Below are 27,656 nucleotides of genomic sequence, written 5' to 3'. Positions count from 1 at the left end.
ATCGATGTCCGGTAGCCCCAAAGTACAAATGGTAGTTTATCCGGCTAGTCCCTGTAGGTCTCCACCATCTTCCGCAAGATGTTCTTGATATTTTTGTTCCCAGCCTCAATGGCTTCATTGGTCTGTGGTCTATATGTTAATGACTTGTGAAAAGCCACATTATACTTCTCGAGCAGATCCATCATCTCTTTCTTGAAATGTGAGCCATTATCGGAGATGATCTCATTCGGAACCCCATATCGGCAGATGATGTTGTTCTTTATAAACTTAGCCACATGCGATGCCTTCAGCACAAAGGAGGATTGGGCCTCCACCCACTTAGTAAAGTAGTCGATTGCTACCAAAATGAACTCATGCCCATTTGACCCCTTTGACGTGATTGTGCCAATAACATCTATCCCCCAGACAGAGAATGGCCATGGTGAAGTCATGTTGTAGAGCTTCGATGGCAGGATATTTATGCGATTGGCATGGATTTGACATTTATGGCATCGCCACACGAAACCAATACAATCCTCCTCCATAGTAGACCAGTAATAACCTTGTCTAAGGATTTTTCGGGTCAACATTACACCGTTCATGTGCACCTCACATTCCCCTCCGTGGATAGCTTTCATCAGACACTTCGATTTCTCTTCTTCAACACACAACTTGTGCATTCCCAGATGGCCTCTTTTGTAGAGCTTACCCCTGTAGATAATGTATTGGACGGCCAGATGCCGTATTCCCCATTTGTCTTGGGCATTTGCCCCTGGTGGATGCGTTTTTCTTTCCAAAAAATTCCAAATGTCGTAGTACCAGGCGTTCTTGTCTGAAGCCTCATCTATCGTGGAGACGATCTCATAGGCCGACATGTACTTCTGCTCGATGATGATTGGACGCATCTTGACTCCCAGCGGAATGTCCACCATAGAATATAGAGTTGCTAATGGATCAACGAACCGATTGTTCTCTCGCAACATATGTGTAAATGTCAGCTTTTCAAACATCAGAATCAGAATATCCAGGGTCTGATGGTAAACATTCATTTTCTCTTCTTTGACTTTCCAGTCTTTATTCGCTTGAGAAACAACCAGGTTTGAGTCTCCGATGATGTCCAACCGTATTGCCCCTAGTTCCAGGGCGGCTTTCAAACCTGCAATACACGCCTTATACTCTGCTTCATTATTGGACACTTTGAATGGGAGCTTAAAGGCTAAGCGTATGTGGGAATCATAGGTGCTATCAGCAACACACCAATCCCATAACTATACTGATTAGATGCTTCATCAAAGTATATCGTCCATGTTTCCTCCTCAACATACATAATGTCTTCATCTGGGAATAGGTATTCGACTACCTCATCTCCTTCTACCGGGTGGTTTGCCAGGAATTCTGCTACAGCTCTTCCCTTGGCCGACTTGTGGGTAACATACTTGAGATCGAATTTAGAAATAAGAAGCAACCAATGGGCTAGCCTACCTGTAAGCGCTGGTTTCTCAAAGAGATATTTGATAGGATCCAATCTCAAAACCAAGATTACTGAGTGAGCTAATAAGTAGTGCCTCAGCTTCCAAATAGCCCATACCAAGGCTAAGCATGCCTTCTTAAGGGGCGTGTAACGAGTCTCATAGTCTAGCATCTTCTTGCTCAAGTAGTAGATGGCCCTCTCCACCCTATCTTCAGATTCTTGCGCTAGCATGCACCCCATAGTAAAATCCGTTTTCGATAGATACAAAATCAAAGGCTTTCCCGGCTCCAACGGTGACAACACAGGTAGATTCTGTAGGTACTGCTTGACTTGCTCAAAGACAAATTGACATTGATCGTCCCATCAGAACTTCTTTCCTTTTTTTAGGAGACCAAATAGTGGTTCACAAGTCAAGGATAATTTGGAAATCAACCGTCTTATGAATTGCACTTTGCCCAAAAAACCGCACACCTCCTTTTTAGTCCTTGGTGGTGGCATTTCTAGGATGGCCTTGATCTTGGAAGGATCTACTTCAATTCCCCTTTGTGTGATCAAAAAACCCAGCATTTTTCCTGCCATCACACCAAAGGTACACTTTTGTGGGTTTAGCGTCAGCCTATATTCCCTGATCCTTTGAAAGAATTTTTCCAGAGCAGTGTAGTGGCCTTCTCGCTCTTTGGACTTGATAATCATGTCGTCCACATACACTTCAACCTCTTTGTGGATCATGTCATGGAGACGGGTGGTCGTAACCCTCTGATAGGTAACCCCAGCATTTTTCAACCCGAACGACATGACTCGGTAACATTGCATACCCCACGGCATCGTGAATGCAGTTTTCTCTCTGTCCTCAGGAGCTATCAGAATCTGGTTATACCCGAAAAACCCATCCATGAAAGAAAGCAAGGCATGGCCAGTAATGAAGTCTACCAACTCATCTATATACGGCAGCGAAAAGTCATCCTTTGGACTAGCCTTATTCAGATCCCTAAAGTCGACGCAAACTCTAATTCTGCCATCCTTCTTAGGAACTGGATCAATGTTGGCCGACCACGTTGGATACTTGGATACAGTCAAGAATCCTGCCTCAATTTGTTTGGTGACCTCTTCCTTGATCTTCAATGCCTAATCTGGGCGAATTCTGCGCAGTTTCTGCTTCACTGGTCGAGCCTCAGGGTCAATAGGGATCCGATGCTATATGATCTCAAGGTCGATTCCAGACATGTTTTTGTAGGACCACGCGAAAACATCTTTGAAATCTTTTAATAAAGTGACTAAGCACTCGCATTCCTCCAAAGACAACGTAGACCTGATCTAGACCAAGCGTGGATCCTTCTCAGTGCCCACATTAATGGCAATGATTTCATTAGTACAGGGTTTAGCATACCTCTCATCTTCTCAATTAATCAAGTTTTTCAAAGCCAGAGAAATTTCTTCCTCTTCGTTTTCATTAAAATTCTAAAAATCTTGGTCAATACAATAAACCAGCGTCACAGAGAAGTACACATAATCTACAGTGTTTTCATTCGAAAGATCAAATCTTCAGTTACAGACTCAAAAGAAAAGCTGAAGGCAGACCTAGACAGGACTTTGGCATTCGGGTTACCAACCCCGGGAATGCCAGACTTAGATCTCCCAGACTGACTTGAATCTAATCTCGACCCCACAGACCTAGTGGAATTAGATTCTGGCTCATCACCCGATTTGGAACTGGAAAGATAGCCTTTCTCCGGCTACCAAGTAAGACACGGTGCCTTTGATACATCCAAAATGGTTAGGTCGACACCCAGTTCTTCATCGATCATGGAGACAGTAGAGTTATCCCCCAAGTTCTCTAGGTCAGCCGTAGGATTTGTTAAGAGATTGGCCAGTGCTGCCCCTACTTTAGTCTCGCTACTATCTGAGTCCTTGTTTGTGCTCCAGTTAGCTTTGATGCTAGGTTCAGCCATTTCCTTATCATTATCCTATAGTTGATGGCCAAAGAAAATGTCTAACCCAGGAACCCGCTTCTTAGAGGAATTTATCCACGGCTCAGGAAAGCCACAAAAAGGGAAATCCTCTCACTCTCGAACAAAACGGTCATTTAGTGTCCCCCAGATTGGTCTATGGACGAGTTCATAATGCTTTCCAGCTCTTTTTGCTTTGGCTCTGCCTTTTATTTCCTCCGTCTTTCTTACCCATTAGTGGGCACATAGCCCAATCCAAAGGCATGCGGGTTGTGCGGCACCTTTGCCAGTGCTACAACACCTTTCTGGTTGCTCTTTCCAAGCCTCATTCTCGGAATGTGCTGCAGTTTGTTCATGAAGTAGACAGACTGGGCACCGGCGTACATGCCTTCGTTTGTGGCCAGAATTGTCTGCACTACTCAGGCTTCCACCAGAGTGAATCCCGTGAGGAAGACATCCTTGTTGCCATGATTGATCTCTAGTACTGGCGTAGTCACCTCTAGAGGCAGATGAATAGATGAATTTCCAAAAATAGTTGTTATTCCACCCTGATAAGAATACTTCAGCATTTGATGGAGGGTAGAGGACACAGCCTTCACGTGATGCAACCAAGGCCTCCCTAACAGCAGATTAAAGGTAGCCGGTACATCTAGGACGTGGAACTCAATCTCTTGCTCTGATGGGCCCACCTGAACTTGCACTTTCACTGTACCCATGACCTCCATGCTTATGTTGTCATATGCCCATATTACCTGGGTTGTGGGAACAAAGTCTGCCGGTTTAAGGCCAATCGCATAAGTAGTACATGAAGAACAAACATTAATGGCAGAACCGGTGTCTACTAACACCACTGGCACCCACTTCCTCCTGCACTCCACAGATATGTACAATGGCTTGTTATGAGCCGAGCCTTCTAGCAGCAGCTCTTTGTCGGAGAAAGTGAGCATTGGCTTAGCGCCACCTGGAAAGACCAAGCCCACAAGTTGTTTGGATGTTGTATTAATGGAAAATTTAGCCTTGTCCATGGCTGACAATACTGCCTATCGGTGCACTCGTGAAGCCATAAGTAGCCCCTAGATAGAGATATCAGCTTGGATTTTCTTGAGCTGCTTCAAAACCGACTCTTCCTCTACCTACTTCTCCTTCTATTTTTCGACCTCCCGATCCTTTCCTGATGGCTCTGCTTGATCCAGGTATGGTAGCTTAAAGTACCGTCCACTTCGGGTGAGATGGTCTATCTCCTCGGCATACCACATGTCATCCGGGGTACAAGTTCCCCAAGCTTCGTCAGTATGGGCCAGATGCAAATCATTATCGTCCCACCACTAGCCATTGGCTGCCATCAAACAATCGTCCAGCTCTACTTGGATAATTTTCATATCATAAGTATCCCATACAAGGTGCCATGCAATTACGATTTTTGGATTGTTTTCAACTCTTTCTCCCTCAAACTGCATCAGCGCAGCTTCTTGTTCAGTGTTTGCGATGTTCACAACAACATCCACTTCTTGGGTTAGGTTTCCCACACATGTGCCCTCTGGCAACTTTCCTTTCTTGTTAGCCTTTCCGGCCACTGCAGCCACCTCTGCTTCCTTTCCCTCTGGATTCATCCCAGTTTCTTTTTCTTTGTCTAGCTCATCACTCAGCCATTCGGTGTTATCGGTTGACTTGTTTAGATCAAACCACCCGACATGTACATGCCCCTGATCCTGCTCATCAAAGAATTGCAGGTTGGCCAAATCCTCCTCGAGGTCTACCAAATCATCCAACCCTTGGCTTGGGCCGTCCTCTCTAACCACATTAATGCCTACCAAGATGGGTAGCACCACATCAGGCCTGGTTTGAGTGGTTGGCACAATATAGCCACTCAGGTTATATACCCTCTCAGATACGTCCCCAGGACACTTTTACAACAGACTAGTACCTTCCCTCGAGATCGACCTCATTCCCATTGCAAGTATTATCACTAGCGGCTTGGGTTGAGGTTTGAACGTGTCCATTATGCACAGATCTGTGCCTTCAGGAATGAACAACGTCGGTTTTGGTAAATAGAAGGGGGTAATATATATGCTGGGGTCATAGGAGATGGGCAATATGTGGACGAGATGGAGACTTCGGAGTGGGGGGACTTGATTGTGGGCTGGCAGTGGGTTGGTAGTTGTATTTGGTCTTTGTGGTGGCTAGGGGGGTGTGATGACCTTGTTGTTGATGAGATCCTAAATCTCATGACGCAAGTGGAAGCACTGGTCAATGTCATGACTGTGTTGCTGATGAAAAACACAGTATTTTGCAGGGTTGTGTTTGGGTGGGAGAAGGTCAGAAGGTGGGCGAGGTTCTAAGCGTTTCAGGTGCTTTTTTTTTGACCAACACATGCAAGGCTTTGGAAAAGGTCATGTATAGTTGGTTAAAAGTCTTGCTCAGAGGTCGGGTAAGGTTGGATGGTGTTTGCGGGCTTACGTTGGTAAAGGGGTTAGCAGTTTTTGTTATGGTGACAACACTTACATCCGATGGCCTCGCAGTTGTGCTACCACTGACAGCATTGAAACTGCGAACAAACGGCCTTTTCGCTGGCTTCTTATCATTAGTAATAAGCCCCTATTTCACAGCATCCTCGATTTGAACCCCTATTTCATGGAGCTCTGTACACGTGAATAATGGGAGAACAATCATTTTTTGTAGCAACTTGCCATGCAGGTTTAGGACAACCATTCTTATCTAATCCTTTTTTGAAGGTCGAGTGGTCATCATCGAGGCTTTTGCCCTCCATCTTGTCACAAACTCAGAGAAACCTTCCTTCGGCTCTGGACGTGTTACCTTGAGATCACGAGTTATGACCTCGATCAGTGTATTATAAGAGTACTAAGCAATGAACGCTTCGGCCATTTCCTCCCAATTTTGTTTAACGGAATCTTCCAACTTAGCATACCAAATGGCCGCTATACCCGACATGGTGCGACCAAAGAGAGACAACTTCTGTAGTCTAGTTAAACCCATCAGCCACAAAATATCTGAAAATAGTTGCAAGTGAACTATCGGATCCCTGGATCCATCAAAGCGATCAATGTGCGGCATTTTAAACCAATCTTGTAATGTAACCGCAGAATTAGTGTATCCATCCTCTATGTCTAGAATGGAATTGACCCCTTGCACTCTTTTAAACAATTTCTCCAGTTTGTTGACCTTGAGTCCAGTTGGGTTAACCTCAAACTCGATCGGTGCTTCAATCTGAAAAGTCAGGGCTTTGGAGGCTTGTGCTGGGATGGGTTCCACGAGGACTGGAAAAACCAGAACACCTTGATTTTGTGGATCTTGAGCAATGGCAGTATTAGTGGTGGCACCGGACACAGGGATAGCCGTAGTGGGTACATGGGATACAGAGGCCGCGACGGGCTGCGGTTGTTGTTGTTTTAGCCTTGTTATAACCTCAGCCTAATGGGCTGTAACCTTAGCTTGATGGGCCGCATTATGCTGTAGTGCTTCCACTGTTTGCTGCAACTAGAGTATTAGTTCCTCCATATTGGCTGGGGGATACTGTGTCATTGGAATAGGTGATTGTTATCGTGCTGGATTGGAAGTGGATGACTGCTCTCGGACCGGACTGAACACAGGTGAGCTGAGAGATGACTGTTGGAAGAACGGGATTGGCGAATTCTGCCTAATCCTTCTTCGCCTTGTGACTAGTGGTAATGCGGTAAACACAGTTTGCCCTCGAACAAGATCCTTGGCTTTGCAAAGTCTTCCGACTCGGGTCCAGAGTACTTGGGAGATATCCGAACTTTTTGAAGCTATAGTTTTAAACTACCTAGCAAAAGAAATAAAGTAAAAGAGCAGCAATCAGAAACCGCACAACGCCACAACTAAGATGTTATTAACACAGACATGATCAAAGGTGTAAGACTATGCTCCAGACCGAATCCTGCCCCAAATCAGATACCAACCTTGCAACTGATATGCATATTCCTGTACAGTTTCATTGTAAAGCACATACCAGTTAAGAGAGAGCCAAAACACCCCTAAAAGGGGGCAGGGTTACCTTGTCCTAGTTTTGTCATGAACTAGGCTTTACTATTTCAATCAAGCGGTTTCACACAATCCTACACAAGGGTAAGCATCCTATCTTAGCTTGGAACAATCACTATGGCTTACTGTATGCAACTAGGCCGAATGGTCAAAGAGCGTACCTCAGTAAGACTATCTAATATACCTCTCACACCTAACATAGAGAAGTGAAAGAAGGATCAATCGGTACAGCGGTAGTCCAGATCCAAGGGTTGTGTTCCTAACATGGCAGAGCCCACGACCGGCCAGCCTTTTGGCAAACTTTTAGGCAAGCCTCCAGCAAACAATCCAGGAATAGTAGATGGCAAACACAGTGACTTAAATAACCAATGCAAATGCAAGGATCATATATATGTAGATAACAAATCACATCATGAATTTCAAGTCAAGTTCTCTAAATCCCCAGTGGAGTCGCCAGAAACTGTGGCTTGCTTTTTGTGCTCCTTTCGAATACAACTAGCCCCACAGTTCGAATTCTTGTGGTTCTGAATATGATTTCACAAGTGCAATGTGAAATAGATAAACACTAATGAGTCCAAATCTGGCAAATCCTTTGGAAAATTGATTTTGAATCAAAATGCCAAAAATAGACTACATTACCAAATATAGAGCCGACACTTAAATATTTTTTATTTTTGAAAAATTTAGGAAACCCGGGACTCGTGCCAAAGGCCACTTATCCGTTATCACCAAGAGTGTCTTCGCTCGGAAACTTAGGTACGAGAGGGGAAGGTCATGAATTGAGCACCCTACTCGCCCGATCAAAGATCAGCCTCTACTAATCATGATGTGATTCTTATTTACAATATATGTTCTTGTTCCAATTATTAGGTTGACTTTACTATGTGACGCACACAAGTATAGACTAATTTGCAAAAGTTGGAACACTTTGATTTTAAGCTTGTTTGAAAATGTTTTGAATGTGTTACTTGAAAAAGTGAACTCATATGTACTTTGATCAAACTATTCCAGTTTAAGCAATTAGCCTCCATCTACAGACATTCAAACAGTTTATCATTTAAGCAATTAGCCTCATGGTAGTCATGCTTGTCATGGCAACAATCACACGCATGCGATATGCCAAAGCGAAAAACACTCACCTAGTACTCAACTTAGGCAAGCCAACAAAACGTGCATGCTCTTAATGATGCAACATGACTAATGCAACACATGCAAGACTCAATTAATAGGTTCGGTTTATTTAACATGTCAAGTGAATCAATTTGATAGCATGCGTTTTTAAGCACGTATTCAAGAATGTGATAAATGACATGGTGGTTAGAATTATGGACCGAACCGTATGCATGCAATACAAATGGATGCTTGTTACATGAACATGCTAAAAGAAACATGATGATGTTCTACATTATCCATCATAAGCGGGTAAATAAAAGGGAGAAAGACGTGAGGTTGGAAGACATACACATTATTGCAATTTTGCCCTCGCGTTAGAGGGTCCGAATGAATAGCCTAGCTAATTACCAGGAATTAACTAACTATTTTAAAACCAAATGAGCTAAATTAACTATACTAGCTAATTATTTATAAATTGGAACTAACTAATTAATTACAACATAAAATTACTTTAGCTAAGTTATTACATGTTCAAAACTGATTAAAACAATTGAACTCAAGCGGGGGTAGTGAACCATGCATGCCGATGCGAACATCCTCCCAGAAACACCACTGTTTTGCTGCCAAGATTGTTCTGTCTGCAGGAAAAGCTCTATTTTGCCTCTACTTTTGCTCTGCCTTGCAAGAAAACAACACTACCTACTGAGACAAAAGTGGGTGGCCGGCCAGAAGTAGTGGGCGGCTGGCTACAAATAGTGGCCGGCCGGCCACTAATGTAAATATGGCCTTGCTGCAACAGAAAATTAACAGAGCAGAAACAGAGTGTTTCTAGGGGATGTTCATCCTCTCTGCCTCTCTCTATCATGAAATTGCTCAAAGGAGGGGTAGAATTAAGTCACAAATCATCAATAATTACAACGTTGTCGCATGATGATCCATGGCTTTATTGGACAAAACTCAATACGAGAAAATAAATGACCAACAAAACCTCATTCCTATCATGAGTTTGATTAAGGGTAGTAGTTGACATTGACTCTCAAACCATTCTCGTCACTAACAAGTATGAAACGACCTAAGACTTAATGGGTTCAACTAACGCCCGGTTGAACCCCAAACCATTTTATTATCTTGTTCCATTTTAACCCCAATTTTATTAGTCTCTTTTAATTACCTTTCCATTCATTAGTTAATTAAGTCAGATAATGAAGATTAAGTCCACTAATGGAGAGAGGTATCAAACAAAGAGTTGTTTTGGGCACGAAGAAGATGTCATGCCGTTGGTAATGAACCTCCAAGGAGATTAAACCATTAAGCACAACGACCTCTATCTCAAGCTTAAACAATCAATCGGTTGAAACAATTCTCAAGGCAATAAAAAGCCAAGAAATGAGAGAAGTGCAAAGGTGATTAAAGGTGATCACAATTATGGAAAGCACTAAATAAATACCATTAACTCGAATAAGTTGGTGTCTAATGCCTAAAACACCAAACCTATGAGGACTATTACACTACAAGCAAGTTATACAAAGCTCAAAAGTAATGAACAACTAAAAAATAGTCCTCAAACAGTCCTATAACATTCAAAAAAAGTACTGGAATTAAGACAAAAAAAGCTAAAACAACTAGCTAAAATAACATGGGATTAAGCTAGCACACAAGCACAAGAAGGGGAGGCTAATCCCTCCATTTTTTGGACTTCAAAACCTCATTTTTAGCCTCTAAAAACCTCTGAAAATCAGTGGTAAAAGCTCAAAAAAAGTTGATGGAAGGATGGGAAACACAAGGGAAAAAGCCTAGGAAATAAGGTTTAAAGAAGGGTGGAATGCCCCTCTACCTTTAATGGCCTTAAACCACAAGTTTTAGCCCACAAATATAGGTGAAAAAGTGTCCAAAAATAGTAAGAAAATATAGGAAAAAAGTAATGCAAAAGAGCTAGGATGTATACCTCTTGAAGAGGAATCATCCCTTTGTTCATAAACCACTAATTTCATAGTCTCAAGAGCTAGAATACAAGCTCTAACACCTCAGAAAAGAACCCTCAAGGTATGGTTTAGAGTGTCTAGGCAAAGGGTATACAAGTTGCAAGGGAGAGAGAGAGAAATATTTGCAAAACTTTGTTCTAAAAATTTTCTAATCCTAAATCATGAGAGAGGGTCATCAATATATAGAAATATATGAGAGACTCTCAGAAATATCCATACAAACACAGCTGGTATGGTGCCTGCAGCAGTGGAGATAGCTGGCCAAAAGTATCTAGTTTTTACACAAGTGGCCAGCCGACCACTAATAAGGGGCGGCCGGCAGGCCACTTGTGGGTCTGCAGGTCCCTAGATGGTCAGGCTTGAAAAACTGCTATTTTGGTCCAAAAACAAGGCTCAAGGTTTTGTAGGTTTTGAGGCTCAAAATTGAGGTTTCCTGCTGAAGAATCGAGCATTTGGCCAAGTGTATAAATTCATCATTGGGTGATCAAATCAGTGGTGCCCAGGTCTTAGGGCAGTCAAAGATGGGGTGTCTACAGTTTCTTTACTGGGCATATAGCTCATCCTTATCTAACATTTTCAATAATCTGTGACATGCCACCATCACAATGATGTGAAGTATGCCCTGTTGTTTTTGTTGGAGACCCAAGGCTCAAGGATGTTTGTTTGTGGAAGGTTAGGATTTATGCGTTAAAGATTGTGAATTCATTTTTGTCGTAACAAGGCAACGCCTTGAATTTTTGTAAGCCTTAAGCAATTTATTTTGTTTTGTCCTCTAGCTGGTTGAACTTTGATGTAAATGTAAATTGTAATTAATATGTGGAACCTATACTATAATTGAAAGCCTTAGTTCAATAAGAAAGAGAACTTTTTGGTGTATAATTATGCGTGGATGTGGTGTGGTTACTTTATAAAATTTTGGAGATGTTACAAATTGGTATCAAAGCTAACCAGGTTTGACGTATATCACAATAGGTTTAATAGGTTAGGAAGGGACACTTACGTGCTTTGCATACTTTGTGTGTTTATGTAGCTATGTGGGTATGGGGTCAAGCTTCTAAGATATGACTAGTATCCATTGTATTCATAGAAATCCTTTTGGCAAAGCACCTGATCAATGCATTTTCCACTTGGAGGTTCTTGAGCGCCATGGGACTAGTCAATATCCTAGAAGAGTGACTCGTATGTGCTTTATGTGACTGTGTTTTTGTGGTTTTCTTTATATGGAAGTAGATACATGTATAGGCATATGTCTGGGCTGTTTGTAGTGTATGAGATCTTGAGTGGAGCATTTAAGTATGGAAAGTGAGTCTTAAATTTAATTTTACCTCTATTCCTTATAGGATGTCTAAGCGTGGCAGACCTGGCCGGGAAGGCAGGAATATTGCAGCCTAACCGGAGATCCCTTCACAAGAAGAAGAAGTGGGTCAAAACAATATGGCCTCTCCACCAGCCCAAGACGCAATGGGGGCATTGGCCCGGGAGATAGCAGGGGCTCTTAGAGAGTCCATAGATATACTCAGAGCTGAGCAAGCAGCTCGAATCATCGAAGGAGAAACTAGAGCTTCCTTTCTGAAAAAAAAGTTTTTTCGTTCAAACCCCGCTGAGTTCAGTAGCGGGCCTATGAAAACAGATGAGTGGTTAGAGCAAATCGTCAAATCATTAAGATCTTGGATATTCGTGAGCATGAGTTACGGGTGGTATTAGTAACCTACCAATTGAAGGGAAAGGCTGGGCAATGGTGGAAATATGTCAAAAATCGTGTTGAGCACACTTGGGAGGCATTCACGCATGCCTTCTAGGAGAAGTTCCTCCCTTCAACTACTGGGGAATGGTTAAGGAGACAGTTTGAAGAGATATTACAGCTCGATACACTTGTTATTGAGTTTGAAGCCACATTCACAGGTGTAGACACCCCATTTTTGACCGTCCTCAAGACTTGGACTATGTTTGTGTTTCGTTTTGAGTTCCCGGAGGTCTCGGCTACACGCCTTGCCTCAGGATCTCTCAACTCAACTGTTCTGTGTTTGGTTTTGCACCAAACACTTGTGTTTTTGCTTCTGAGGGTAGAAAGTAGCATGTTAGCTACCCCTGACACCCACCGGCCTTGGTTTGAGGCCACCGGTCATGTTTTGAGGCTACTGGCCATTGGTGAATTATACCATTGGCCGGTCGGCACTCAGTATGGCCGGTGACCTCCTTTTCTGGCCGGGAGCACCTTTTTACCTTTTTCAGGCATGGTGCATGCCAGCTGTGCCAGCTGGAATGCACCAAACTTGCCCCGGGGCATACATGTGGCTGTTTTGCCCTTTTTGCACCCTTTTGGTCAAAGCTTCTTGAGGAAGCTTGACTCTTTGTCAAAGCTTCCTCAAGAAGCTTGCTAGCTGTCCTAGCTTCCTCAGGAAGCCATGCCCCATTTGCCCCCTTTTTTTGTTTAGCTTCTTTGAGAAGCTTTAAACCTTTGTTTTGTCTATATATAGAGCCCCCCTCCCCCATTGTTGGGGGTTGAACGAAAAAAACCAGAGCTTATACATATATTCTGATATACATCACTCTCTCTCTATATATTTCCCTCTCTCTCCTCTTTTGTGTGTGTTTTGTGGCCTAAAAGTGTGTTTTGACCTTAGTTTTGCACTAAGGCACACACCATTACACCACACTTCGACCTTGAGAGGCTTAGAGGGTTTGTTCTTGAGTTTTTGGACTGGTTTTGATCATAGGAAGGTGGCTGATCTTGCTGTTCCTCAAGGGTTCTTCAAGGGTAACATTCTTACTTTAGATTCCCCAATCTTGCACTAGAGTTTTGCCTACATTGCTTGCTGTTTTAGACTTTGTGTATAACTGAAAAAAGTCTTGTATTTTCATGCTTGAGATCTTTAATTAAGGTCATTTGGTTGTTTGGCGCCGACCTCCCCTTCTTAGGCCTCTTTTGGCCTCTTTTTGTGCTCTTTTGTTAGGCTTTGGTTACTCTTATGTATTGGCTTTCTCACCACTGAAATCCAATGGATTTTCAGTGGTGAAGAAGAGGTTTTGAGGTTTTGCATAGGGGAGGGACACCCCTCTCCCTTGCTCTCTCTTTTGTTTGCTTATTTGGCTCAATATGGTAGCATGCATGCCTAGTCTTGTTTGGCTTTATTTAAGAGCTTATTTGGTGCTCATTTAGCATGTATTGTCTCTACCGCATGTTGGTTTTTTTTGGCCTTTTGCATGTATAATACACTTGCTTTGAAATCCCATCATTTGGCTTAAAGTGTATCATGTTGTAGCATATCATTTGAGCATGTTTTTGGCTTGGTCCTAAGAAGGTTTTAGCATTATTTTTCCATGATTAAGGTCTGTTGGTTACTGATTTGGTAATGCTTGACATGTTTGATGTGGTTGCTATGCATTTTGGCTTGTGAGCCCAAAGTGTGTGAGTCATAAACATGCCCTAGTTGGCCTATTTCAATGAGTTGGAGTCATTTGCCATGTCATTTCAGTCCCTAAACCATGCTTGTATGCTTGCATTCATCACCTCTTTCATGCTTTGAAGATGCGCCCTTTTATGCCTTGAAATGAGCATTGTGCATGCCTAAGTGTTTAAGCCTTCGGGGCTGCCATATCAGAGGGTTTTAGGACTTATTTCAATGCATCCAAACTCTGTTTTTGGTTGTATAGCTCATGCCATGTTGGCTTGGGGTAGTGGCAGTAGAATACCCCTTGGTTATGCCTTAATCTTGGGCCTATTAGTGGGTATGCTTACATGAGTATTTGTTCATCATTTTAGGCATCTTTTGTCACTGTTTTGGGGTAGGCTGAGGTTTGCCCTTTCGCATTGCATTATTCATGTTGCATCTTTGAGCCAAATTTGTATACATGCATTGCATTGTTTGGTTTGGGGTGTCAAGCGAAACTTGAGGGCTGAGGAGTGTTTGCACTTCAAGTGACAAAATACGTCCCAACCCTCGGTCGCCAACTCCCTTGACCCCAACATGATAGGGTGTTGGCATTCATCTCCTCTTTGTTACATGCATTTTTACATTAAGTTGCAAACATGGCTTATTAGGCCATCATGCATAATTGATGGCCCGAGGGTCGAGGACCACGCTCCCTTGAGTCCATAACATGATTGGGAGAGTGGCCATGCACACATTTGGTTGAAATGCATTGCCATGCTATGTTTTGCCCTCTGCTACTGTCAAAAAACAGATTCTGCAGGAAGATTTGGCCGACCGGCCATACATAAGTGGCCGATGGATTAATTTATGGCCGATGACCATTCCCCATGGCCGGTGACTATTCCTCACGGCCGGTGGTGCTCCACAGCACTCAGAGAAGCAACCCTGGGACTTGTGCAGTCTTCAGAGAAGCAGAACAGTCAAAGCAGAGGCAGCTTGTGCATGGCAGTGACATCCGAGAGGAATTGAGCACGCATCGCATTGGACCCTCTTCCCGAGGTTGTTTATTGCTTAAATTAGATTAATTAATTTGCTTAATTAATTAGGTGGTCTGTAATATTTAATTAGCTTGTTAGTTAGTTAAATTGTATTATTCTTTCGGTCCCTCCGAGTGAGGGCTAACTTGTAATAAGTGTGGGTGCGTGTGTGCATGTCTTCCAACCCCCACTTCTTTCTCCCTTTTACTCATCTGCTTTTGATGGTTAGTATTAGGTCATATTTGTAGCATACCTTATGCTATGCATGCGTGCATCCATACATTTGTCCTACATGCACCGGGCTCGGTACATCATACTAACTGCATTGTATTTCAATTCCAAGTTGAATACGTGTTAGTTGTAGCATCATCATATGTCATCCATAGATTAGCCGAGCCTATTGTAGCTGCATATTGCATGTGTTGCATTAGCCATCTTAACATGAACTAGGATCATGCATACGATTACTAACTAGTTTCTGTTTTGGCATGGAGTACTCGGTGAGCATTTATGTTTTAGCATCCTTGCATGCGTGTGAGTGTTGCCATGACAGCATGCTTACCATGAGGCTACTTGCTTATGTGATATAACTGCTTGAATGCCTGTGGGTGGAGGTTGAATTACCTAAATTGGAATAATGTATTAAAACTATGAGTTTTAAGCCCACTAGATAGTGGCAAAACCATCTTTTCTAAAGCCCACTTGTGGGTGGCAAAACTTGCATTTTAGCCTACTTGCGAGTAGCAAACCATTTTCAAAACAAACATGCAATGTTTTGTTCCAATTTAGGCGATTTGGTCTATACTTGTTTGCTGTGCGCATAACATAGTAATTCCAAGCTAATAATCGGAATAGGAACTCATAATGCTTTCGAAACAAGATATCATGGTTAGTAGAGGCCGATCTTTGATCGGGCGAGAGGGGGTGCTCATAGCTGACCTTCCCCAATCGTACCCAAGTTCCCGAGCCGAGGCAACTTTGGTGATGACGGACACGCGGCCTTTGGCACCGAGTCAGGGTTTCCTAAATTTTCCAAAATAAAATATTTAGGTGGCGACTCTGTATCTGGCAAAGCAGTCCATGTTTGGCACTTCTTTTCTACAAATCTGTTTTCCAAAACGATTTGCCGGATTTGGACTCTTTGGTTCAGATTAAGAACCGTGACAATTTGAGAGTCCTGAACTGTAGCGAGCCCAAAACGAACAGAACGGGACTTGTCCTCCCAGGGCGTTCGGAGACGTCTACAGTTTCTGGCGACTTTACTGGGGGTTTTAGAGAGCTTGACTCGAACTCATGATATCTTGTTTTGATTTCATTTATGTGTCTCTTTGCATTGCATGTGCATTGGTGCTCCTAGGACACCGTGTTTGCCATCTGCCATTCCTGAACGGTTTGCCAGAGGCTTGACTTTGTCAAAGCATGCCATGAGGCTGACCGGTTGTGGGCTCTGACAGTATAGGAACACAAACCCCGGTTTTACCGAGGCACCCTTTTCAACCATTCGACCTAGTGCATATCGAAATCCATAGTGACTATTCCAAACTAGGACAGGTTGCTTACTCAATGTTAGGTTGTTTGAAAATCGCTGTGTGCGTAGTGAAACCCTAGCTCCTGACAAAATAGGACAGGGAAACCCTACCCCAACATAGGGGTGTTTTGGCTCTCACTTATCTGCTATGTGCTTTAGAGTTGGCCTCTACAGGATTGCATGTATCAGTTTGCAAGTTTGAGTATCAGGCCTGCGGGCATCAGTATCTGGGAATCAGTTTTTCCTGAGGGTATCAGTTTACAGGCGGACTTTTGGGCAAAATTTAGTAGAGAACACAGTTATTCGGCTGCTCATATCTGTTTTGGTGAAATCAGGCTGAGATGCTGCATGTTTTCTCTTTTGCTAGGGTAGTTTTGGAACCATAGCTTCAGAAGGCTCCGATATCCCCCGAGGTTCATCAGACCTGTGCTGATAGACTTTGTCAGGTTAGAGATTCAGTTCAAAGGAAATCAGTGTCCATTTGCCAGAGGCAAGGTAAAAGGGCCAATCAGGCACAGATCATCAGTGCAACAATCTTCGGATCAACAGTCATTTTCCATCTCATCTGTGCGCAGTTAGGTTGAGATATCTGTTTTTACAGAGATAGATACACCGGCAAATCAGTTAGATCAGGACAGTATGTCAGGGGGCAATATATCAGGGATGGAAGACATGGTGCGTCAGCTCCAGGAGAGCATGAAAGCCATGCAGGAGGACGCTGTTTGTCAAGCAGAATTTTCCAAACAACAGGCCGTTGTCATGGCCCAACAGGCAGAGCTAATTACCCAGCTACAGCAGCAAACCGGAGCGTCTGCTTCGCACCAAGCCCCTCCCCTACCAGGAGTTCCAGCACCCGAGGGGGTACCAAATGTCCAGGAAGATACGGACATTCCGACAAGACTGGCTCCGCCCCCAATCCTACCCCAATTATCCAAAACACCCACCAACCTGCCAGATTCTCCCTTTGAGTCCGAGGTGGATCCCACAGCATTGAAGGTGAGCAATCTTGAAAAGCTGTTCAAGAAATCTCAGGGCGTCAAGTCCATCCCGGACATTGAGGATGGGTATATCGACGTAGCCGTGACGCTGCCAGACAGATTTAAGATGCCGCATATTGACCGATTTGATGGATCCGGGGATCCAATGGTGCACCTGCAGCTGTTTTCAGACATACTAAGGCCGATGGGCCTCACCAGACTACAGAAGCTTTCTTTATTCGGCCGGACCCTGTCAGGTGTGGCCGCTATCTGGTATGCAAAATTAGAAGACGATGTCAAACGAAATTGGGATGAGATGGTCGAGGCCTTCGTTGCACAATACTCCTATAATACACAGATCGAGATTACAACCCGTGATCTTGAAACGACTAGGCAGGAGCCTAAGGAGAGCTTTTCCGACTTTGTGACCCGGTGGAGGGCCAAGGCCTCAATAATGACCATTAGGCCCACTGACAAGGATCAAATACGGATGGTTGTGCGTAACCTCCAACCCAAACTGATGCAAAAAATGATCGTTCTCCCCTCCCTACCTTTCCAGATTTGCATGAGATGGGGGTACAGATTGAGGATGCCTTGAAGCAGGGCTTGATTGATAATGACAAAGAGCAACCCAGGAGAACCTTCAACCGCAACAACAATACAGGCACAAGTAGTGCTGCAACCGCAAGATCTTCTGAAGTGGATATGGTCACCACCACCACATCAAAAAAAGCTACCCCATTCACTGGTGCGTCCGGAAGTAGCTCACAGAAAACCAAATATCCACCTCGAGTCAAGAGGGTTTTTACCCCACTTTATATGCCTTTGTCAAAGGCTCTAGAGGTCTTAATTCGGAAAGGACATCTAAAACCATTGGAACAACGGCCTTTACCTGATCCTCTCCCTCCAAAGCATGACCAGACTAAGTACTGTGCGTACCATCAACAAACTGGTCATGAGACCGACAGTTGCTTTCGTCTTCGCCATGATGTACAAGATCTGTTTGACAACAAGGTTATCGCCACACCAGCTCAACAAAGTCTACCGGCACTTGATCAGTGAACTTGTGGGGGATAACGTGACGTGATCAGGGGATGAACCACCTGCGGGCGGCGCTCAGTTTACTCCAGATGTGGCGTGCCGCACTGTTTTGAGCATTTGTGAAAGCTGGTTTTTGTAGCTTCTGACTTGGGTGTTAAGTCAGTTCTATGGTTTTGTTTTGAGTCTGTCTCTTTGTTTTGAGTCAGTCTTTTTGATTAAGGGTCTGTCTTGTTGCATTGAGTCGGTCCTGTTTTGTTGGAGTCTGGTGATTTCGGGGGTGTTACCTCGGACATCACTTGCTTGTTTTGTGTTTGTCTTTTCGTTTTCTTTTGAGTCTGTTTCTGCCGGGGGGCCAGTTGCGCCAATAGATTTTGAATGAAACAGCAGTGATTTTCACACTCTTGTGTTTGCTTCTGCTTTGCGTCAGTTGTGCCAGAAAGTTTGAATGAAGCGGCAGTACTTTTCACCTGCTCTTTTGTGCCTTGAAATTGTTACGTTGACCTACGCTTTTCAAAAAAAATTTTAACACTGCGGTGAAAACAAAGAGGAAGGAATTCCTCGGGTTTTGCAAAAATTTGATCAATTGAAAGAAAGAGAGGCGTGCTAAGCCCTTAATGAATGAGATCATGTTTGTTAATGTGAGTACTGAGAAGGACCCTGGCTTGATCCAGATTGGTTCTACACTGTCTTCAGCGCGAGTGATTTGTCGCTTTCTTAAAAAATTTCAAAAAAATATTTTGCGCAGTCCTGCGAAGACCTGTGTGGAATAGCTCTTGAGATTGTGCAGCTTAGGATCGCTCTCGGCCTCGAGACTCGACCCCTTGCTTTTGAACCTTGAACTTAGATTCAGAATGTTCAACAGTCAACCACCATGTAAGGCCTATGTGGCCGAATCAGAAGCAGCCCTCGAACTAGGGACAAGGAAGTTAGATCAAGAAGATCAGATGTCATCAAAAGCAGCTTGCAAAGCTAGATCAGAAGCACCCCTCGAACTAGGGGCAAAAGATGCCAGATTGTGCTCAAAGAGCCGAGGATGGATCATTCTACAAATCAATGAAGATCGGCAAGAATGCCAAACCCCAGGAGGGAGGAAAGAAGAAGACATTGTTAAAGGACAACCGAGTTCCTATCCACAGCACTAGGGGAAAATTCACCCTCCATTGGATGGACTTCTACATTGTCAGGGAACGACAGTCATTCTCCTGGATTCAGATGATTTCAGGATCTCAAAACCATTTGACATGGACAAAGCTACACTTTTACCCTTGAGAGGCTCGCTGGGCTGAAAATCCGGAAGGGCGACCCAGGCAAAAGTTAGAGCAAGAAAAAGAAGAAAAAGAACAAAGAAAAAGAAGAGAAAAGAAAAGAAAAAAAATGAAGAAAATGAAAAGAAAAGATTGAAAAGAAAAGAAAAGAACAAAAAGAATTGAAAAGAAGAAAAACAGAGCTCGCAAGGTTGAAAACCCGAAAGGGCGGCCTTGGCAAAAGTTAGAGCGCAAAAAGGAGAGGTTAATACCCGAGTGTACCTTAACCCCGAACTACGTAAGGCTTGATTCCCATCCTTGGGATACGTAGGCAACTTCATCCCGAAGTCCAGCCATAAAACACTTCAAATTCGATTGTGTCCATGTATTGGTTTTGATCATCTTTGCCTTCTCTGTGTCCGAGAGTTCGATTGTGATCGTCACTCTGAGGACTGATTACAATGCGCTGCGATGCTATCCAAACAAGGGGCAACTTTCCGTTGCCATACAGTGTGTCGTAGTGCTATTCAAACAAGGGGCAACTTTCCGTTGCCATGTAATGTCCTTCAGACAAGGGGCAATTTTCCATTGTTTATGGGTCCGAGGTCGTGCATCTCAAGAGTAGGTTCCGTGCTCGTTGAGCAGTGGCCGTTTGCAAAAATAGTTTTTGAGAATTTTTACTGAGGTGGACTAATTTTCTCAAAAAGTATTTCATTTTTCAAAACTAGACCATTTCTTGGACCCAAAAAAGGAAAATTTTCAGTATTCATAGCCTGACTTGCATGATTTTAAATCAGAAAATTGAACAAGCATGTTAATCTAACTCTCATGTTGGTCAAAATTGTTTTAACAGAAAGCCAAAAACAAAAAATGGTCAAAATGATGAACTAGGGGCACAGTTGAGTCAGGTGTTTCTGTCTTTTCCCTATTGTCAACACACTTGCTAGAAAGGGCACCATACTTGTCAGAAAGGGCACCCTATCTGCCAAGAAGGGCATAGCGGAAACTAATAGAAAAAGGCTGAAAGCTCTCATATCCTCCGAGTAGCGAGGTATCAAGCCAAGTGCGAAGCACGAACTGGAATGGAGCAATATATCCCACTCCCTCATCTGGACAAATCTAACCACGTCCAAACTCCCCGGCAGAGCATCGACAGCCGATGTCAGCCGCAGATTCGCTACACGCTTAGTTGCAGCACAACCCCTCTGTAGGAGGAACTCACTAGCTGCGCGTAGAAAAAGAAGAATCTAGCTGAGTGCTAGGGGCAAGAGCCCATAACTTTTTGTTTATCCATCAACCACCCTGGGGAGGGATGAAAAATGATAGATTAAATAATAGAGAGATGTGCGCTGAGAAGAAAAGCGAGAAAAGGGTTTTGAGAGAAAAACCGAGCTTGAGGGCCGAGTGATGTGAGAATCACAAATGAGAAAGGATGGGAAATAATACCCAGAGAAATAGGCTCCCTGTGCACGTCTGAGTGTTGTGTCTTTTTGTTTTATCTCGATTCTTGTCTTGAGTCGTTTTTGAGTGTCTTTTGTGTTTAAGTTGTTTACCTTTTGTTTTCCGTTGTTGAGTCATAGTGCGCTGTGTTCAGTCATAGGCTCAGTACCTCGATCAAGAAATCATCTCTCCATTTCAAAAATAAAACCGTTTTGCGCTCCGAGTGCCGTGCCGTTCTCCACATTTGTGCAAAATAGGATTTGTTCTTTCATAAAACCGCAGGGTTCAACCTAGGTCATGTTAGAACAGTAAAGCCAGGACCTATCTGAAGCTATATAGGTTCCAGACTACAAAGCAAAAGAAAAGAGGGAAAATGTCGGGTATCTGAGTTTGTTTCAACTTCAGTAAGTTCCGAGATTGTATTCTGGATGTACCTTTTCAGGTCTTGCCAATGCTCTGAAATATGAGTGTGCCTCTACCTTAAGCTCAAGATCAAGCCTGCTTCAAGTCAGAATGGCGACCAAAAGTGCTCTCCCTGAATACCATTCCCTGCTAGAGGCATCTTGGCTGTGTTCGCAATGAGTTCTTAGGAGACCAATTGCGACAGTGGAAACTAGAGTTCAAATGGCTGTTGCCTAGAACGCAAAGGTTTGGGATTTCCGAGACTAAAGTCTGGTTTAAATACCCAGGGGTGTGTCCCCGATTTGAAATCTATATAGAAGCCCCATAGGTTGAGATAGCGTGTATGCACCTCAATTCTAGATACCGAACCAACCTAGTCTGTCAACCCGTTGGAGAATAGGGAAAGTTGTGAATATGATCAGGAAGAAAGGCGGCATCCAAAGTGTTCTACGTGAAGAACCCTTGTCAGTATTTTAGAGCCTTTGTACTATAAGTTGAAGGTAAGCGTTCGAAGAGCACGAAGGGAGATCCCCGTCAGAGTAGAGCGGTTCATCGCCACTCACCCCATGAGTTGCTTTCTAAAGCGCCGCTATGCTTGTTTATTGCGTTCCTTAAACATCATGCATTGTATTGCATTGTACCTATCAAGTTTCTTTCTCATTCATGCACGATATTGTATGTATGGTTCATTCAAAGAAGTTCCGTTTAAGATCATTCATTTAGTGTATCAATCACACTTCACTCATTTTGTGTATCAATCACACTTCACTTCATTCAATTAGTGTATCAATCACACTTCATTTTAGTGTATCAATCACACTCTCTCCACTTAGTGTATCAATCACACTTCTTTCAATATGTGTATCTATCACATACATTCTCGTTTAGTGTATCAATCACACTTCATTCATTTAGTGTATCAATCACACTTCATTCATTTAGTATATCCATCATACTTTGTTCACTAAGTGCATCTATCACACTTCGTGTTCACCTTTTGTGTATCCATCACACTTGTTCACTAAGTGCATCTATCACGCTTCGTGTTCACATTTAGTATATCAATCATACTCTGTTCACATAGTGCATCTATCACACTTTGTGTTCATTTTCAATATATCTATCATACTTTATTCACTAAGTGCATCTATCACACTTCGTGTTCACATTTAGTATATCAATCATACTCTGTTCACATAGTGCATCTATCACACTTTGTGTTCATTTTCAGTATATCTATCATACTCTGTTCACTAAGTGCATCTATTACACATCATGTTCACCTTTTGTGTATCCATCACACTTGTTCACTAAGTGCATCTATCACACTTCGTGTTCACATTTAGTATATCAATCATACTCTGTTCACATAGTGCATCTATCACACTTTGTGTTCATTTTCAGTATATATATCATACTCTGTTCACTAAGTGCATCTATCACACTTCGTGTTCACCTTTTGTGTATCCATCACACTTGTTCACTAAGTGCATCTATCGCACTTCATGTTCACATTTAGTATATCAATCATACTCTGTTCACTAAGTGCATCTATCACACTTTGTGTTCATTTTCAGTATATCTATCATACTTTGTTCACTTAGTGCATCTATCACACTTTGTGTTCATCCTTTTGTGTATCCATCACACTTGTTCACTAAGTGCATCTATCACACCTTGTGTTCACCCTTATGTATCTATCACACGTGCTTACTCACTTTGTGTATCTATCACACGTTCGCTTTGTGTATCTATCACACATGCACATTGTATTCGCAGTGAGAATCGCAGTAATTCTTTTACACCCTTTCTACATGTAATGTAGTTAGATTTGTGTATGCTTGTTTAAAACTGTTGCATGTTATGCTTCGTCACAGCTTTCTTTGCATGATCATGAGTTATATTCGGCTTTGTGCATATCGTTTTGCATTTTGCCCCTGCCTGCGGGCACGTCTTTGTTATCTTGTTTGTTTGTCTAAGTCTTCGGCCTTGTCAAAAATAGGTCATCTCCGGGCTTTGACATTCACTTCCGTCATCTTATGACTTCCGAGTTCTGTCAAAGAGGGGCAACTGTAGACACCCCATTTTTGACCGTCCTCAAGACTTGGACGTCACCGCTCGAACACTCGGTGATTACTCATGTTTGTGTTTCGTTTTGAGTTCCCGAAGGTCTCGGCTACGCGCCTTGCCTCAGGATCTCTCAACTCAACTGTTCTGTGTTTGGTTTTGCACCAAACACTTGTGTTTTTGCTTCTGAGGGTAAAAAGTAGCTTGTTAGCTACCCCTGACACCCAGCAGCCTTGGTTTGAGGCCACCGGCCATGTTTTGAGGCTACCGGCCATTGGTGAATTATACCATTGGCCGGTCGGCACTCAGTATGGCCGGTGACCTCCTTTTCTGGCCGGTAGCACCTTTTTACCTTTTTCAGGCATGGTGCATGCCAGCTGTGCCAGCTGGAATGCACCAAACCTGCCCCGGGGCATACATGTGGTTGTTTTGCCCTTTTTGCACCCTTTTGGTCAAAGCTTCTTGAGGAAGCTTGACCCTTTGTCAAAGCTTCCTCAAGAAGCTTGCTAGCTGTCCTAGCTTCCTCAGGAAGCCATGCCCCCTTTGCCCCCTTTTTTTGTTTAGCTTCTTTGAGAAGCTTCAAACCTTTGTTTTGTCTATATATAGAGCCCCCCTCCTCCATTGTTGGGGGTTGAATGAAAAAAACCAAAGCTTATACATATATTCTGATATACATCACTCTCTCTATATATATTTCCCTCTCTCTCCTCTTTTGTGTGTGTTTTGTGGCCTAAAAGTGTGTTTTGACCTTAGTTTTGCACTATGACACACACCATTACACCACACTTCGACCTTGAGAGGCTTAGAGGGTTTGTTCTTGAGTTTTTGGACTGGTTTTGATCATAGGAAGGTGGCTGATCTTGCTGTTCCTCAAGGGTTCTTCAAGGGTAACATTCTTACTTTAGATTCCCCAATCTCGCACTAGATTTTTGCCTACCTTGCTTGTTGTTTCAAACTTTGTGTATAACTGAAAAAAGTCTTGTATTTTCATGCTTGAGATCTTTCATTAAGGTCATTTTGTTGTTTGGGGCCGACCTACCCTTCTTAGGCCTCTTTTGGCCTTTTTTTGTGCTCTTTTGTTAGGCTTTGGTTACTCTTATGTATTGGCTTTCTCACCACTGAAATCCGGTGGATCTTGTTTGGCTTTATTTCAGAGCTTATTTGATGCTCATTTAACATGTATTGTCTCTGCCTCATGTTGGTTTTTTTTGGCCTTTTGCATGTATAATACACTTGCTTTGAAATCCCATCATTTGGCTTAAAGTGTATCATGTTGTAGCATATCATTTGAGCATGTTTTTCGCTTCGTCCTAAGAAGGTTTTAGCATTATTTTTCCATGCTTAAGGTCTGTTGGTTACTGATTTGGTCATGCTTGACATGTTTGATGTGGTTGCTATGCATTTTGGCTTGCGAGCCCAAAGTGTGTGAGTCATAAACATGCCCTAGTTGGCCTATTTCAATGAGTTGAAGTCATTTGCCATGTCATTTCAGTCCCCAAACCATGCTTGTATGCTTGCATTCATCACATCTTTCATGCTTTGAAGATGTGCCCTTTTATGCCTTGAAATGAGCATTGTGCATGCCTAAGTGTTTAAGCCTTCGAGGCTACCATATCAGAGGGTGTTAGGACTTATTTCAATGTATCCAAACTCTGTTTTTGGTTGTATGGCTCATGCCATGTTGGCTTGGGGTAGTGGTAGTAGAATACCCCTTGGTTATGCCTTAATCTTGGGCCTATTGGTGTGTATGCTTACCTGAGTATTTGTTCATCATTTTAGGCATCTTTTGTCGCTGTTTTGGGGTGGGCTAAGGTTTTCCCCTTCGCATTGCATTATTCATGTTGCATCTTTGAGCCAAATTTGTATACATGCATTGCATTGTTTGGTTTGGGGTGTCGAGCGAAACTTGAGGGCTGAGGAGTGTTTGCACTTCAAGTGACAAAACACGTCTCAACCCTCGGTCGCCAAACCCCTTGACCCCAACATGATAGGGTGTTGGCATTCATCTCCTCTTTGTTACATGCATTTTTGCATTAAGTTGCAAACATGGCTTATTAGGCCATCATGCATAATTGATGGCCCGAGGGTCGAGGACCACGCTCCCTTGAGTCCATAATATGATTGGGAGAGTGGCCATGCACACATTTGGTTGAAATGCATTACCATGCTATGTTTTGCCCTCTGCTGCTGTCAAAAAACAGATTCTGCAGGAAGATTTGGCCGACCGGCCATCTGCAGTGCCGACCGGCCATCCATAAGTGGCCGATGGATTAATTTATGGCCGATGACCATTCCCCATGGCCGGTGACTATTCCTCACGGCCGGTGGTGCTCCACAGCACTCAGAGAAGCAACCCTAGGACTTGTGCAGTCTTCAGAGAAGCAAAACAGTCAAAGCAGAGGCAGCTTGTGCATGGCAGTGACATCCAAGCGGAATCGAGCACGCATCACATTGGACCCTCTTCCCGAGGCTGTTTATTGCTTAAATTAGATTAATTAATTTGCTTAATTAATTAGGTGGTCTGTAATATTTAATTAGCTTGTTAGTTAGTTAAATTGTATTATTCTTTCGGTCCCTCCGAGTGAGGGCTAACTTGTAATAAGTGTGGGTACGTGTGTGCTTGTCTTCCAACCCCCACTTCTTTCTCCCTTTTACTTATCTGCTTTTGATGGTTAGTATTAGGTCATATTTGATTTAGCATACCTTATGCTATGCATGCGTGCATCCATACATTTGTCCTACATGCACCGAGCTCAATACATCATACTAACTGTATTGTATTTCAATTCCAAGTTGAATAGGTGTTAGTTGTAGCATCATCATATGTCATCCATAGATTAGCCGAGCCTATTGGAGCTGCATCATGTATGTGTTGCATTAGCCATCTTAACATACTAACTAGTTTTTGTTTTGGCTTGGAGTACTCGGTGAGCATTTATGTTTTAGCATCCTTGCATGCGTGTGAGTGTTGCCATGACAGCATGCTTACCATGAGGCTACTTGCTTATGTGATATAACTACTTGAATGCCTGTGGGTGGAGGTTGAATTACCTAAATTGAAATAATGTATTAAAACTGTGAGTTTTAAGCCCACTAGATAGTGGCAAAACCATCTTTTCTAAAGCCCACTTGAGGGTGGTAAAACTTGCATTTTAGCCTACTTGCGAGTAGCAAACCATTTTCAAAACAAACATGCAATGTTTTGTTCCAATTTAGGCGATTTGGTCTATTCTTGTTTGCTGTGCGCATAACATAGTAATTCTAAGCTAATAATCGGAATAGGAACTCATAATGCTTTCAAAACAAGATATCACGGTTAGTAGAGGCCGATCTTTGATCGGGCGAGAGGGGGTGCTCATAGCTGACCTTCCCCAATCGTACCCAAGTTCCCGAGCCGAGGCAACTTTGGTGATGACGGACACGTGGCCTTTGGCACCGAGTCAGGGTTTCCTAAGTTTCCCAAAATAAAATATTTAGGTGGCGACTTTGTATCTGGCAAAGCAGTCCATGTTTGGCACTTCTTTTCTACAAATCTGTTTTCCAAAACGATTTGCCAGATTTGGACTCTTTGGTTTAGATTAAGAACCGTAACAATTTGAGAGTCCTGAACTGTAGCGAGCCCAAAACGAACAGAACGGGACTCGTCCTCCCGGGGCGTTCGGGGACGTCTACAACAGGTTTATCGCATTTTCCAACCGAGCTGGTAGCAACTGAAGAACGTCGATGCTTAAAGTTTGAAAAGAGGTTGAGACCAAAAATTTTAATGATGGTAGTAGGTAATATCATCAGAGATTATGACCGGTTCATGGAAGCCGCAACATATGTAAAAATTATGGTAGAGGTAGAGGAGGTAAGGCAGAAGTTGAAGAGGAGGGGATATTCAGAATCCCGGGGTGATTCAGGATCCTCTAAGAAGTCTAGTGGTTGATCATCATCATTTCAGTCACCACCACAGTAGACCAAGTCTTTTGATTTTCTAATGGGTGAAAATTTAGGGAACACGAGTCGAACCCGTGGTGCGTGTTACAAAATGTG

Source organism: Camellia sinensis, chromosome 2 (genome assembly GCF_055761805.1).
Source record: "Camellia sinensis isolate YWXY chromosome 2, ASM5576180v1, whole genome shotgun sequence".
Lineage (NCBI taxonomy): Eukaryota > Viridiplantae > Streptophyta > Magnoliopsida > Ericales > Theaceae > Camellia > Camellia sinensis.
This window is presented reverse-complemented; position numbering follows the sequence as displayed.